Source organism: Indicator indicator, chromosome 19, assembly GCF_027791375.1.
Source record: "Indicator indicator isolate 239-I01 chromosome 19, UM_Iind_1.1, whole genome shotgun sequence".
Taxonomy (NCBI): domain Eukaryota; kingdom Metazoa; phylum Chordata; class Aves; order Piciformes; family Indicatoridae; genus Indicator; species Indicator indicator.
This window is the reverse complement of record NC_072028.1, coordinates 6,072,509-6,086,567: the sequence shown is the minus strand read 5'-3', so window position 1 is coordinate 6,086,567 and position 14,059 is coordinate 6,072,509.

Here is a 14,059-nt window from a genome sequence, read left to right as displayed (position 1 = left end):
ATTGTAGTTATTATAGCTAAACTCATGCTCCTTTGGATCACAGCACAGATGACAGCAGAAGAGAGGACAGGAAAACAATGGGAGATCATTATATCTGTCCCCACAGGTGAAGAGCTGAGGCATAATTGGTTTAAAGCTGAAGTTTCACATACATTTTCATCCAGCACTAATAATAAAAAAAGGCAGCCTCTCCTCCTGCTGTCCTTGCCTGCCTCTTGCTGTCTCTACTCTGGCTTGGCCCACAGAGATAAGAAAGAAGAGAGGTAATGCACCTGGAAATACAAATACAAAACGGACTTTGTGAATGTTGCAAGTAATGGAAAAGAGACTCAGCTGGAGGTATGTCTCTTTAAATTGCCAAACAGCTTTTAATTTGGCCTTGCACGGTCATTACGTATTAGCAGTAAACTAGCTGATAATCTTTACTGCTGTAAATGTTCATGAAGAATTAATGCAACAAAGCCACTCAGAAGCTCACACCAAGTCCCTGCACAGCATAGCTGAAATACCAGGGATTGGATCTGCATGTTACACAGTCAGTTGCACCTGCCTGCTGATGAGGAAGCTGAAAAGAAGTGACTCTGTACTTAAGCAAAGCATTGTGTGTCTGGAAATTTGTTAAGGAAAAATCCACCCAGCCAGCAAACAACTGATTCTTATGGTGACAAAGCGAAAATGTAAAACCTGTTGTGCCAAGCCATCTATGAATATCTTAAAATGCATTAAGACATCACAGCTCATTTGAAAAAAATAAAAATAAACAATTTGTCAAAAAGCATTTTGCAAACAGAAAAAGAATCACCAAGTTTTATTAAAACCTCCATGATGATTAAAAAAAATCCCAAACCAACACACCAATATTTCAGTTGAAACATTCAGACAGAAAAGTTGAGGGTAGAACTGCCTTGGAAATGCTGTTTCTTGCTGGCATATCTTTTACAAATTTTTTTAGACCTTCAAACATCATGGCTTTATTTATGTGTGCACTGAGAACACATTTGCTGTGTTCCCAGGCCTGTTCAAAACTTGTGTTTAATCATTCTATCAAAAACCAGGCTCTGCAAAAAGAAATGGATGAGCTGAAGATAGCACAAGCTACAATTGCACCTCAGTGTGTGGGGGGCCCCTGGCATCACACTGGTTTAACCCTTCTTTTCATTTCTACTATTCAAGGGAAGGATGAATATTTGGGGCATAGTTCTACCAGTGTAATGAAGATGCCTTCTAATTAATGTTCACTCAAAGTGGAGAAAACCAGCAGTGCTTCTAGATACATTTTAGTTGAGAAAAGACAAGGAAATAATGGCTGTAGTTCTTGTGCAGAAGTGCTAGGTTACTGCAGAAGGAGAGGAAGGCTCAGGCAGGGTGACAATCTGAGGTTGACAAGAAATGTTTCTTTTTCAGACATCAAATCCATATCTTTAGCAGCTGATTTGCAACAACTTGTTCAGAAAAATACCCTAAAATCCCAAACACAGGCACTCTATTTCTGTAGGGTTTGCTAGAGGCCCCTGAGAACAAAGAGCATCATAATAAGACACAGGACATAACCAAGGCTGTGCGGTGGGTTTGTAGCATTGGGTCACACTTCAAGCACCACCATCTGACGTGCTGCTGTTGTGTGACCACTGTCAGGCCTTTTATGTTCAGATGAGAGCTGAGGTGGCTCATTTGGTTGTTCATACCATGGTGGCCAGAAGTCAGAGTAGGGCTAAACAAAACTCTTACACAGCATCAAGGAAAGCCAGTAAACTCCATGGAAAGCAGCTGGCGGTTCATTTGCTTTCCTTATTTGACCTCAAAATGTTTGGACAACAAATATGATGGAGGTGGATACGGTGAAGAGGGCAGGGACAAGTCTCTGCAGAAAGCACTGCAGAGGCATTTTGAAACAAAGGCAGCACTGGAAAAGGAAGCCTTTTTCAAGGGACTCAAAACATCTCTTTGCAGCGTGGTCTTCCTGGTTTCCCTGGCACAGCCTCTGTGTGGGTGCCAGTGGTCTGCACAGCACAGGTTTTGTGTGTCGAGGCAGACTCCCTCCTGGGATTGCAGCTGTGCTCTTCTCCCCCCAGCTCTACAACTGCTTCTCAGTGACTTTGTGCAAGCCAATCTGTGCCTCAATTTCCCCAGCTGTAAAAAGGAAACAAGGATACTTCTTCTTTGCTGTGATATTCTTGCTTCAAGAGCACAGGAGGCAGTATCTGTGAATACAGAATTTATCAGCAAGACACTACCACTAATGTTGGCATTACCAATTAACAGTGCTGGTATTTTACTACTCAAATGGAATCTGTGCTAACAAATACTATGTTGCTGTATTTAGAAACTAAATCTGCTTGAGTGCAGCACTGAAAAAAGACAATTTGTAATTCTGAGGCCAGTATGCCAAGTATATTTGTCCATACTTCTGTTTTCTCAGCCACCATATGATAGAATCATATTGGCAAAAAAACAAATTTACTTTAAAACATCAGTTGTGTGTGGCAACTTTAACATTTTCTATGCTGGCTTCCTGAAGAAAAGGATTATGTGATCAAACAAAGTCAATATTACAGCACTGAGGTTTGAAATCAGCATGGTAAATTTAATTTTTAATCAGTACAGGCCCTATCATGTACTTAGAGATAAAAAACAGAGGAGATGATTTATAGGTGCTGCCACTGAGAATACAGCACAAGAGGAGACTGCTAAAGTAATATTCCTATTCATCTACGTCACCTTGCATTTATATGTCCCTTCTGTTATGTTTCCTAGAGCTAGAAAGCCATGGTGAACAGCCTCAGCCAGCAGACTCAGCTGCTGTGTTTTCAAGTCAGTGACCCAGAAATACCAGTGAGCAACTTTGTGTTATACAGATCCCTGAAGTTCTCCTCTCCCGGGAGGCTAAAATTCCATCTCTGCTTTGCGAGCACCCTAATGCTTGCTGTTATACCTACCAGGATTCATGCCCTTTCTCTGGCATCATCTCCCTGTAATGATAAACTAGCTAAGGCTGGATGACTCCAAACATACCAGCTGTCTCCATCATCAAGATCTGTTAGTTGTGCTGTGCATTTGTACAAGTCATGAAGAAGGCACGTTGGTTCATAGGGGGAGAGGAGGACATCAGGGCAGAGAGGAAGGAGCAACACAAACTCCACTGCCAAATGATTTTACTCCCACAACCTGCAGTGTACACAGCTTATTGTGGCTGGGTGTATGAACAGGACACTGAAATACAGGTGGGCTCCTCATCCTGAGAATAACCCGTCCTCAGCTTCTCATCTCTCTCTCTGTTGTGTCTAATCATCTCAGGGTTTTGCTCTGCTGCTTCTTCATCTGTGATACCACAATGCCACTCACTGCCTACATCCAGTATTAGCAGACTCTGATCAGATTCGTTTAGCAGGAACGTTGCTATCTCAGCAGGAGTGTACAAGTTTCTGGCTTAGCTCCTAAGTGCTTTTCTTCATGCTGTGCACCCACTGGATCTTTTTTGACTGGTCTCTTTCTAAGAGGAAACGTAACTGAGCAGCTAAAGCTAACTGCATCAGCAAAGTCACCTCCAGACACCTCAACAGCCACCAGCACAAAGTCTGCTCCAGTGCTGACAGCAATGAAACTAAACCAAAAGAGATGCACTCTTTCTGTCTGTACCACAGCCCTTCATTGATCTACAGAGATGACATTGCACGTGACCAAACACTTACATCCCACCTCAGCAGCTATATCTGCTCATCCCAAGGGTGCTGCATTTGCACAGACACATGGTAAAACAGATCAAGGAACTAATCCAGAGTAACATCAGCCATGTTTTGTTTGCCTAACAGCAAGAAAAGATATCTACCTTTTTTCTGCCTTGCACTTCTTACAACTATGGCATTACAGTAGGTTTTAGGCTTCAAAATCTTGACCTTCTCTGTGATTTTTCTCAGGTTTTAACACATCTACACAGGCTACTTAGTACCTAGTGATCTCCTTCAAGATCATTTACAAGGATGGATTAAAGATCAGTTTAGCTATTAGCTCATTTGATGTAGTCTTTTCCCAGCTTGACTTTCCCACAATGATAGGCCAGTTTAGGAACTACTCTTCTCAAATCTGCTCTTGCACCTATATTTGAATACAGCAGACATCCCATGATACAATGGGTTTGTGCCTTTGTATGCTATTTGTTACAAACGAGCTTACTTTGGGTTTAGTAATTGCTACAAGAGCATGAATGCAGTTGGGCATCATATTGCAAATATTACCTTGGGATTTAACAACAGGGAAGTAAGCAGTAAAAGCAGCTTTGTACTAAAATTAAGTTTAAATAAAACAAAAGGAAATGTCCACTAGGTTATAACCAGCAATGTATGTGGAATACCTCACTGACCACATTCAGAGCACTAGAGTTTCTCATCAGTGAGATGCAGACTGAATTCAGACTTTCTTGATAGTTAGATCTATAATATGACACTTGTATAAAATACAGTTTAGTAGTAACAGCAAGAAGAAGACCCTAGTGCTAACAAAATTTTTATTCTTACCATCAGGTTGGAATATCCTTCTTTTTTATCTGTTCAAAGCAAGGCTTGAGGCTGTGTTTAGTCTTCAAGATAAGTAATATGTTCCTAGGTAACGATTTGCTCTTGGGAGGTCTAGCTGATTAGCTTCCTGATAACCTTGGATGGAGAGCATTAGTGAAGAGCAAAATGACATTACAAAGAACAAAACAAAACAAAAGAAGCTGGCCAAAAAGCAGACAAGGACTCCCTGCCTGGGCAAGCACAGATTGATAGGCTGTTTTGTTAGGTATATATGTTAATACCTTTCTTACAGAAGCTCCGATTTATTACTGAGTACGGCTTTGAATGTGTCCAAGTCCAGCGACGATCAATTTTCAGTATTGTTGCTGCAGAGAGGGTTACAGCAGCCCTTGCAGCGCCTGCGAGCCTTTCAGCATTCACAAGTTTTCCAGCGTAGGCTCATTTTCTTTCCGAGCCGGGCCATGTGAGGGCAGCAGAGATTGAGGAGCGGGGAGCTGCTGCGCAGGGGCTCAGCAGCACAGGGGTGGCACTGCCCGAGAAGGTGTCCCCACCTACCCTGCCTCCTGCCTTGACTGCCTTCGCGGCTGCTGGGGACAAGCTTCAATGCTCCTGCATCCGTGCTGGGCATCCCACAGGGTGCAGAAGCTGTAAGGAACCGGAGTCAGTGTCCGGAGAATCAGATGATTGGTAAATATCTGCCAAGGCCACAACTTTTTAAACTTTTAATGGTTTTGATTTAGTTCTGATGGGAACAGCACAAAGCACGCACAAAGCATGGCTCTGCCTCGGGCTAGCAGATGCCACATTCCTGAGCTGAAATACTGCACAAAAGCAAAGGAAAAGGAAAGTAATGACGTTTGAAAGCCTGTTTTAGAGCAGCACATTCACATTCTCTCATCCTGTGTCCACAGCTAGTATATTTTAGCAGTAATTTCTTCAGAGCAGACAACTAGGCCTGCAAATTTTCAGCCTCCCAAAAACTCATAAACAAATATTAAGAAATACATGAAAATGGAGTAGTAAAATAGGAATCATAGAACCATAGAATTGTTTTGGTTGGAAAAGGCCTCTGAGGTCATCAAGTCCAACCATTGAAGTTGAAAGTATCAGGTTGCTTTCTGGTGGGCAGCATTACTCATCCCACCTGCAGCACAGATTGGGGAAACAATGCAGAGCAGCCCAAACCTGCATGAACCTTCATGCCTTGATTATAAAAAGCTCAGCTCTGAGATTTGGCTACCCCTGGTTTCCTGAGTCCATTTCTCTTGGTGACTCTCAGCGATTACTTTCAGGAAGAAGGAAACAGCGTCATTCACGAGGCCAAAGCACAGCTCTCGTTCTTTCCTTGCCCATTTGTGCAGCTGCCATGAGGTGGAGCCATGCACCACATCCATCCCAACTGCGAGTACGCTGCTGCCTAGAGCGTTTTACCTCTCTTTATTTCTACTTCAGCCCGGACGACCCTAAGCCTCCATCCAAAGCCAGCTGATTGCTTCCAAGCACCAATAAATCAAGCAGAAAGCGCTGAGGATAATGCTGGTGGTTATTGATTGGGTGCTGTAGGTGATGGTCTGGGGAGGGTTAGGTGTTCCCTAGGTAACAGGTAACAGGTTTGCCTCAGGATGCAGTCAGCCACCAAGGAGCTGATGAGATAATGCTTTGGGTGCTGTTTCAGTGGCTGTGTTGTGCTGTGCTGATTACCCTTGGAACAGCCACTGTTTTCTGAAGCTTAAAGAGGGCTGCACAACTTTGAGTGGAGAAACTACAGGTGCTTTTCTCTAAGCTGCCTCTTGACCCTGTAATCTTCTTGTCCTCTAAAAACTGTAATCTTCAGCTTTTCCTGTAGGCTACAGTGTGATTCCTTTTGCCTTTACAGCCAAGGGCCTCTGCGTTTGCTGGCTGGCGGGACTGCATCTTTACCCCCAGAAGATGACTGCAGGTGCCTGAGGAAGCCAAGCCTGTTTGCAGAATCTGGTGGGTCAAAACAACTGAACATAAATCCCATACACCTGATGGCAGCACAGGCAGGGATGGGCAGCTGTTTGAAACTGCTCCCATCAAGCACTGTGATTTGGTTTCATTTGGACTGCTCCACCTTGAAATAGCTCTTCTATTCCTGGTATAATTTTCATGAGGGAAAATTGAAAAGCTGCAAGATTTTAATTTTGCAGGAGCAGTATTTTCCACCTAAAATATTTCCACTTGGAAATATTCCCAAGAAGGTCTGGGTAATAAGGCTGTAATATCAACAGGCATGAACCCCAGGATGGTTATTGTCTTTCAATGCCTGGGGTCTATTTAACCTATAAATCCCATTTGATATGCACAAGGGCAGCTACTGAACATCCAAGTGAGAGGTGTGATTTGTCTGCAAGTGCACCACAGACTAATGTGTTCTAATATTTGGTGTAATAAAGGAAATACTGTCGTCGGTTACCTCACTGACATGTAACTTTCTGTTGGCAAATCTTTCACAGTAAGGTTATAATAACATCACTCTTTGGCATCTCTGCCAGATACTCAACTCTTTATTTTCTGTTCTGTCATATAAGCTGCATAATTTATACGCCTGTTCAATACAAAAGGTGGTTATTATATGTTTGAAGAAAGAGATTTGACAATACCTGCCTTGTAAGAAATACCGAGTCATAGAGAGGGAAGGCAAAGGAAAATGTTGTAAATCAAAAGGTAATCTTCCATCTGCAGATGGAAGATTAGAACACTGTTCAGGGTTCCACAAACAAGTATGTTGAATTACAGACAAAAAAGCCACTTTCTAGCACTGTGTCCTATTGCTGCAGTCCTTTTAGGGACATAAATCCCACTGAAGCCAAATCGGGTCTATAAACTAAATTCCAAAATTAATCCATAAGTAGAGTCTGTCATGGAAATGCTTATTATTAGTGTGATTTGTACAAGATGTATAGATATGATTTCAAATACAAGCAACATTATGGAAAAAATTACGTCAATTGCAGTTTCGCCTGAATCAGGACTGCACAGTATGAATGCTCTCCCAAAATAACACATCTGCAGTCATCTAACTGGAGCTGAGCTAACAGTCCCTGCACTGTATTTTTACACAGGTAATTTCATGCAACTGCTTAACCACAGCTCTAAAAGGACATCGATCCCCAAACTCTGTCAAAGGCATGGCAGGAGAGCCCCTTGCTCTACCTCCTCAGACAGAGCAGTGATGGACGCTGGCCTGAAGCCAGAGCTGCTCTTCAATCCATACAAAGATGCAAGTAGATGTATTTTAACTGAGGGAGTAAAAGCAATTTGCTGTTTGCAATTCTGCTAAAAACCTGCCATCACAGGTCTGCCTCCTGCCATGCAGGCCGGCATCTGGGCACACAACTTGGAGAGCTTAAACAAGGCAAGAGGAGGAGGTGAGAGAAAGCCCATCTGGGTGTGGGACTGGGTGGCAACACAGCTACGAGGGAGCTGCAGAAAGCTCCTGCCCTGCTCTGCCTTGCTGCTGCTGACCAGGTCAGTTAACCCCAGCCCAGCAGGCAGGACTCAGAGCATGATGTATTAGGTAGGTTGGGAGCCAAGAACTGATCATTCACACTGCCTTAATCCCCCTGAGCAAGGCAAAGGAAAATGCCTGAGCACCGTGGGAAAGAGCAGCTCATTGTGGACAAACATCCAACACTGTCAATCTAATGCTGAACTCCTCTTAAGAGGCTCATAGGAAATGACTACCTAGCTTGTGCTGGTCTATACTGTCCTACTTTCCAGCCCTGTTCTGCTCTGTCAGCACCCACCTCTTGGGTAATCTCGGTGGGGACCATCCTGTTTTTCCTGGGCCCTGGACACCACCCTCCAAGCTGGTGGCCCTCAGCAGCTGCAGGGATCAGGGCTCATCCTGCCCCTGGGGAGCACCTGGCTTTTGCAGCATCATAGAGAAACAGCAGACCAAGGCATGGGAGGAGAAATTCACCCTTCAGCTTGCCCTTGCCAGCAGAGACATCATTTCCCATTCTGAGACTTGGAAGTCCAGCCCTGATTCAGAGACCAAGGCAAGCTTATATTTAGCTCTTAGTTAAAACAGGAAGATCATTGCCACTGAAGATGGAAAGAGAGATTCCTGTCTCAAAAAAGTCCACTTGGAAAAGCACCCTCACTTCGCAGTGGGGAGAAGAACACAGGTGGATGCTCTTTTGAAGTGGTAGCTCAGGTGGAAACCTGGTGGCAATGGATGTAATCCTTCCTTTAGAGGAGCTGCTGAACTGTGAGCATGCAGAAGTGGATTTCCAAGCCAAGCAATACCTGCTGTCTTGAGTGACCTACTTTTTGCATGCCATGTGAATAGGGTTAGGCAATAGTTAATTCAGTGCTGAAAGCTAACACTGTTAGGCTGCAACAATTGTCTCACATTTGGAGAACGACATTTGGAGAACCCCATGGAGAACCTTACTGCACTGTGACAGTGGTTACTGGGCAATGCCCCAGTTCAGACCTATGCTTTGGGTACCCATCTAGCAGGATCACAGACATTTTCTAAATTGAGCATAATCATTCAGATTCATTGATGAGATCCAACAGCTTCTTGCTATACACAGTAATTTACCAAATGTAGAGTTTTTTATGTGATCTCATCAAGGCATTTTCATGCTGAGCATCCAAGCAGTGCTGTGCCTCTGGGTGAGCAAGGCTGTCAGCAGGATGAGGACACCACAAATCCACCTTTCCTAACAGCCTTGCTACCACTAATCACACCATCTACAAAGTCCCACCTTATGCCCTCTCCTGGCCGTGTGCTATCAGGTCTCTCACAACCCTTCCCTGCCGTTGCTTCTTCTCACGTGGACCAGTGAACGCTCAGCTAAATGTGTACTGAGCCATCACTAGCTGAGTTTCCACTGAGACTTTAAATGTCACCTGTACAAGGAGGAGAAATAAATTAATAAGTAATCACCCCTTGGGACTTTGAATTAGGTGCCCATGCTAAATGGCTAACAGCTGTTTCAGAAGTTGGGATCTAGTATAATATTTGCTGACACTGTGACTCTGTACAAATTTTGACTTTTGAAAAAAATCTAACTTCTTCCTGCACTGGCTAGTTGAACAGCTCTCCTCAAACAGCTCAGAAGCCCACTATATTTTATCTCCTTCTTTTTCCCCCTCAGAACAAGATCCTGGCACCCTAATTCGTAGGCACCAGAGCTGATCTCCACAGAGAGTCACAATCAAGTCAGCTCTTTCTTTGCAGCACAAAGGAAATCCTATTTCTTTGAAACGCTGAGGAAATCTGAATGTGTGTTCCTGTTTAGCATGATTAAGGTGTCACATAGCACTCCCACGCACCCCGACACACAGAACTTCTTGCCGGCTGCTGATGTCAAAGCAAATCAGCTGCAAACACGGGGGGGTTCTGAGAAACACAACTAGGACGCACCAGGCAGGCTGCCAACGAGCCACGCAGTGTCACACAGACCAGGGAACCTCAAGTGCCACCTCCACACCGGGTGGAGGCAACACTGCAATGTCCTCTGCCCACCCCCAGCAGGTTTTTAATACAGGTGTTCACTGTGCAGGCATTTCGGCATGTGAGCTGCTAGTTGCTGGCTGTAACCCCTGACAAATAACACCTCATGTGCCCACAGCACTTGGGAAGAGCACTGAGAGGTGCTCTTCTTTGCTTTGGGGTTTGCCCAAAACCTTCTTTGCTTGTCCCTGTCACCTGGGACATCTCTCTCTATCCCAGCTCTGTCTCTTATCACCCTCATGGTTCCAGCTGCCACTCTCTTGCTTTCCTTCAGCTCTTCCTCCTGTGTGTATTTGCTTACGTCCTGCGGTTTGTCCACTATTAACATTAATAATTTAGGGAATTGTCTGTTTCTGCTAAAATAAATCCCTGTGCTACTGCTGCTAAGTGCTGAACCTGGGCCAAAGAATTGTTGTGATGGGGCCCAAACAAAGCAAGTAAATGAAACTAAAGGAGAGGAAAGGAGGCTCTTCATCCTTCACCACCCTGTGAATTTGGGTGGGGATGCCCAAAGCCTAAGAAACATGAGCATCAAAGTCCAGTTGAAAACCTTTCTTTTTCCAAGCTCTCCCATGTATGTGTTATGGTCCTCATGCTGAAAGAAGTCAGCTTCGGTGCAGGAGCCCCACAAGCTCCATGTTACCCCCAAAACAAAGCTGCTTAGATACAGGCAATGGAGCTGACTCAGTGGAAAATACTCTGCCTCTGCAGGCATTCACATAATGGACATTGTAAAGGACCAAAGTGCTCGTGCAAAGCTACGGATCCAAGGGGCTCTAAGCTACCTGTCACACCTCCATCCCACTGCTAAGAACCATTTCCAAGAGCTACACCAACCTCATGCAGAAAACCTTATTTTAGGCTGTTTGCCATCTTGATAGCAACCTATTTCCTTGCAAGAGGCAGAGGAAGAAAAGTACCTTGTGTCTCAAAGTGTAAGCCACTGGGGATCAAGTTCTTCTTACTATTTCCTTCTCTGGCATACACAAGCACGCTGCTGCAGGCCACACATGGGGACACTGTCAACAGCAGAGGTCATGGACTCTGTCTTGGGGAGACGTTTTATGTTCTTAAGCCCAGGGCTTTAACAGCTCTGTGAAGGAGACAGAATAAACAACAAGACAACACAGACAATGATTTAGGGACCAGGTATGCAGACAGTTTGACTAAGGCTGAGAGGATAAAGTCATCTGATATAACATCACTGTAGCTCAACTGTCATCCCTGTCACTGAGCCATACAACTGGGTCTCTGTTCTTGCTTGAGTAGCATTTTAGCAGGAGGACGTTTTAATAGTTTATTAAGAGGCTGGATTAAGGTGCTGTCCCTGAAGACAGACAAGCTGCAGCTCTCCCCTGCTGGCAGCAGATGTTGGCTGGAAAGTGGAGGACTTGTGCAAGGTCTGGAGCTTGGCTCCCAGCAGGAGCTGCCAGCAGCCTGCAGAGGGACCAGCCCCAGCTCTGCATAGCCTGGCTCATCCCACACCCCAGGGCCTGGAGGATTACTGGGATCACACTGGGGAGCAGGCATGCCAAGGAGGGTGTGGACACCCAGTGCTCCACTTGCCTCTTCCTAAAGGGCTTGGATGAAGTCCCCCTGGGCCACAGGCCTGGATGCTGGGGACCTACCTCTTCACTCACCAAGAACTCAGCTGGGTTCAAGCCGTGTCCTTGCTCTGGTGTTTGCTAACCATCCACAGCACCTGAGAGGCAGAGATGTGAGGACACACTTCCCTTCCCCACCGGTGTTTGAATCACTTGGAGGCTGGGCAGGAAAGCAGTGCCAGTTGCGATGGGTTATGGAGGGAAGCCAGGGCAGCATACCATGGTCACATAATTAAATAACAAGAACAGATTAGGCAATCTCTGAGCCTCATGTTGACAAGCCTGAAGGAAACAGCAGAACATGTAATCAAATGAGGAGGGTTCATTCTTTCTTGATTTTGAAAGAAAGACACTGTAAAAGCAATAGCAGTGGTGGCATAGCATGCACTAATTATGCTGCCCTGGATGTTTCTTTCTTGCCAGTCTGAGGAGAAAATGGAGATTTTTATGGAAGCACTAGGGAGCAAAGAGCTGGAGGAGCTGGCATTCACTGGGAATGAAGCACCCAATTAATTTAATTTATTTAATTCAACAGCTCATGCCCCCTCCTCTTGGCCACCCTGTGTAAGAACACGTTCAGCTCTCACATCAGCAACCTGCAGCTAGAGAAATGACTGATAATGCAGCTTCCTCCAGGAGCAGACCGATACCCACATGGTCTTCTTCATGACAGATCAGGCTAAATAAAAAGCAGATTCCCAATCTGCAGTCAGGAAACGTCAAAGGCTTCCTTCTTGTGCTGATATCTGCAGAGGTATTCCTGCTGAGTCACTAGGTTTGCAGTGTCATGTGCTAGCAAGTGCTGTGAGAGCAAACCCAGGGCAGGGGCTGCCTGCTGCTGCTGCCACCACCAGCTGTGGAGGCTGTGGGAGATGCCAGGAGGACCTTGAGTCCTTTCCTTGGGTCAGAGTGAAACTGTACCAAAGAAATCATCTAACCCATACAGGAGGCTTTTCAGAGGAACTGCTTCACTGGCTTAACAGGCAACTAGACATCAGTTATCCATTTCCCAAGCCAAGGATGTGATGTGATGACTCACCACAGGTACCAGCAACAACAGCTGGGGGTTTTCCCTAAATAACTGATTTCAGATCTGTAATTTATTTAGATCCCATTAAAAACCTGCTCCTGATTATTGTCTTTGTGGTGCATCAATATCAAGTAACACTTTCTGCAGCAGTGACCTGGCTTACCCTAGTTTTGGGAATCATCCAGACAAATGAGGCTCTCTGCTTTTTTGAATCACCCTTCTGAAGTGATCTGAGGAGAATGATCTGCCTGAAAAGCGACAGCCCCAGATTGCTAATAAACATCCCCAGGCTTTAGCAAGCTTGCTACAAAGCTCGCTGAAATTAGCCCAGCAGTTCTGCTTCAGTAAAGACCTCCTGCAAGGTGCCAGACAGGTAGCCTAGGCTGCAGTGATACTCACAGCAGACCTGCAAAGAGGCTTTTTGCCCTATTTAGGACATTGCTGGCTAAGTTATGGATGACACCAGTCACTCTCACTGTCATTTATCCCACCACCTTTTCAGTGGGAAGACAACTCATCACAGCTGAGATGTGTGTGGAGTTGCCTTATTTACTCTCTTGGGATGGCATGAATCAGAGTTGAAAAGTGCAGTATGTTGAAGCCAGCCCCAATTCCCATGATGTGTGAGCATGAGTCACTCAGCGGGGAGATTCTGCCAGGGTCCCTCCTGGGCGACCCAGCTCTGCTAAACACACCGGAAAATCCGTGGATAAAAACAGCCCCAGTGACGCACAGGAGCCGAGCAGGATCCCTGCCTTTTTGGGGAAGCTTCTGAAACGCCAGCGTTTCCTCTGGATCAATAATCTGGCTGACAGAACAGGGCTTTGAAGCAGTCCAAAATCCAGAGCTTTCTGCTTACACAGCCACTGCTGTTTCTGCCCAGGAAGGTGACAGGCTGGGTCGCTCCAGCACAGGCAGGACAAAGGATTTCTCTTCCATGCATCCTTAAAGCCTGGCACTCCTGTAAGAGCTCCTGCTCACAGAAAAGATCACACAGGCTTCCTGTGGCACGTGCAAAACAATAATTTACAAAAGAAGTCCCATCCCAAGTTCCCACCTCTGATTTCTGCTTTTCCTCATCATCTTCTTTCTCCCTTCTCTCCCCAGTAAATACCACTTGTAGGGTTACTGATGGAATTAGGGAGCAAACTGGGCTGTGTTCTGCGGCAAGTCAGCCTGAACATTCAGAATGAGATGTTTTGCCTTAAATCCATCACTCATCTGATCCTGCACTCTCCAGAGCTGATCCTGCAGGCCCCGCAACCATCACAGCAAAGGCACCGCTCTCCTCAGCCATGAATTCCACACTACTGTCCCGACTCAGACTACAAAGAGAAAAGCCACTGACAGGAATATTTCCAGATAAATATCTCATTAATTTCAACCACAGGCAGCCATGAGTCACTTCCCCTTGACTACA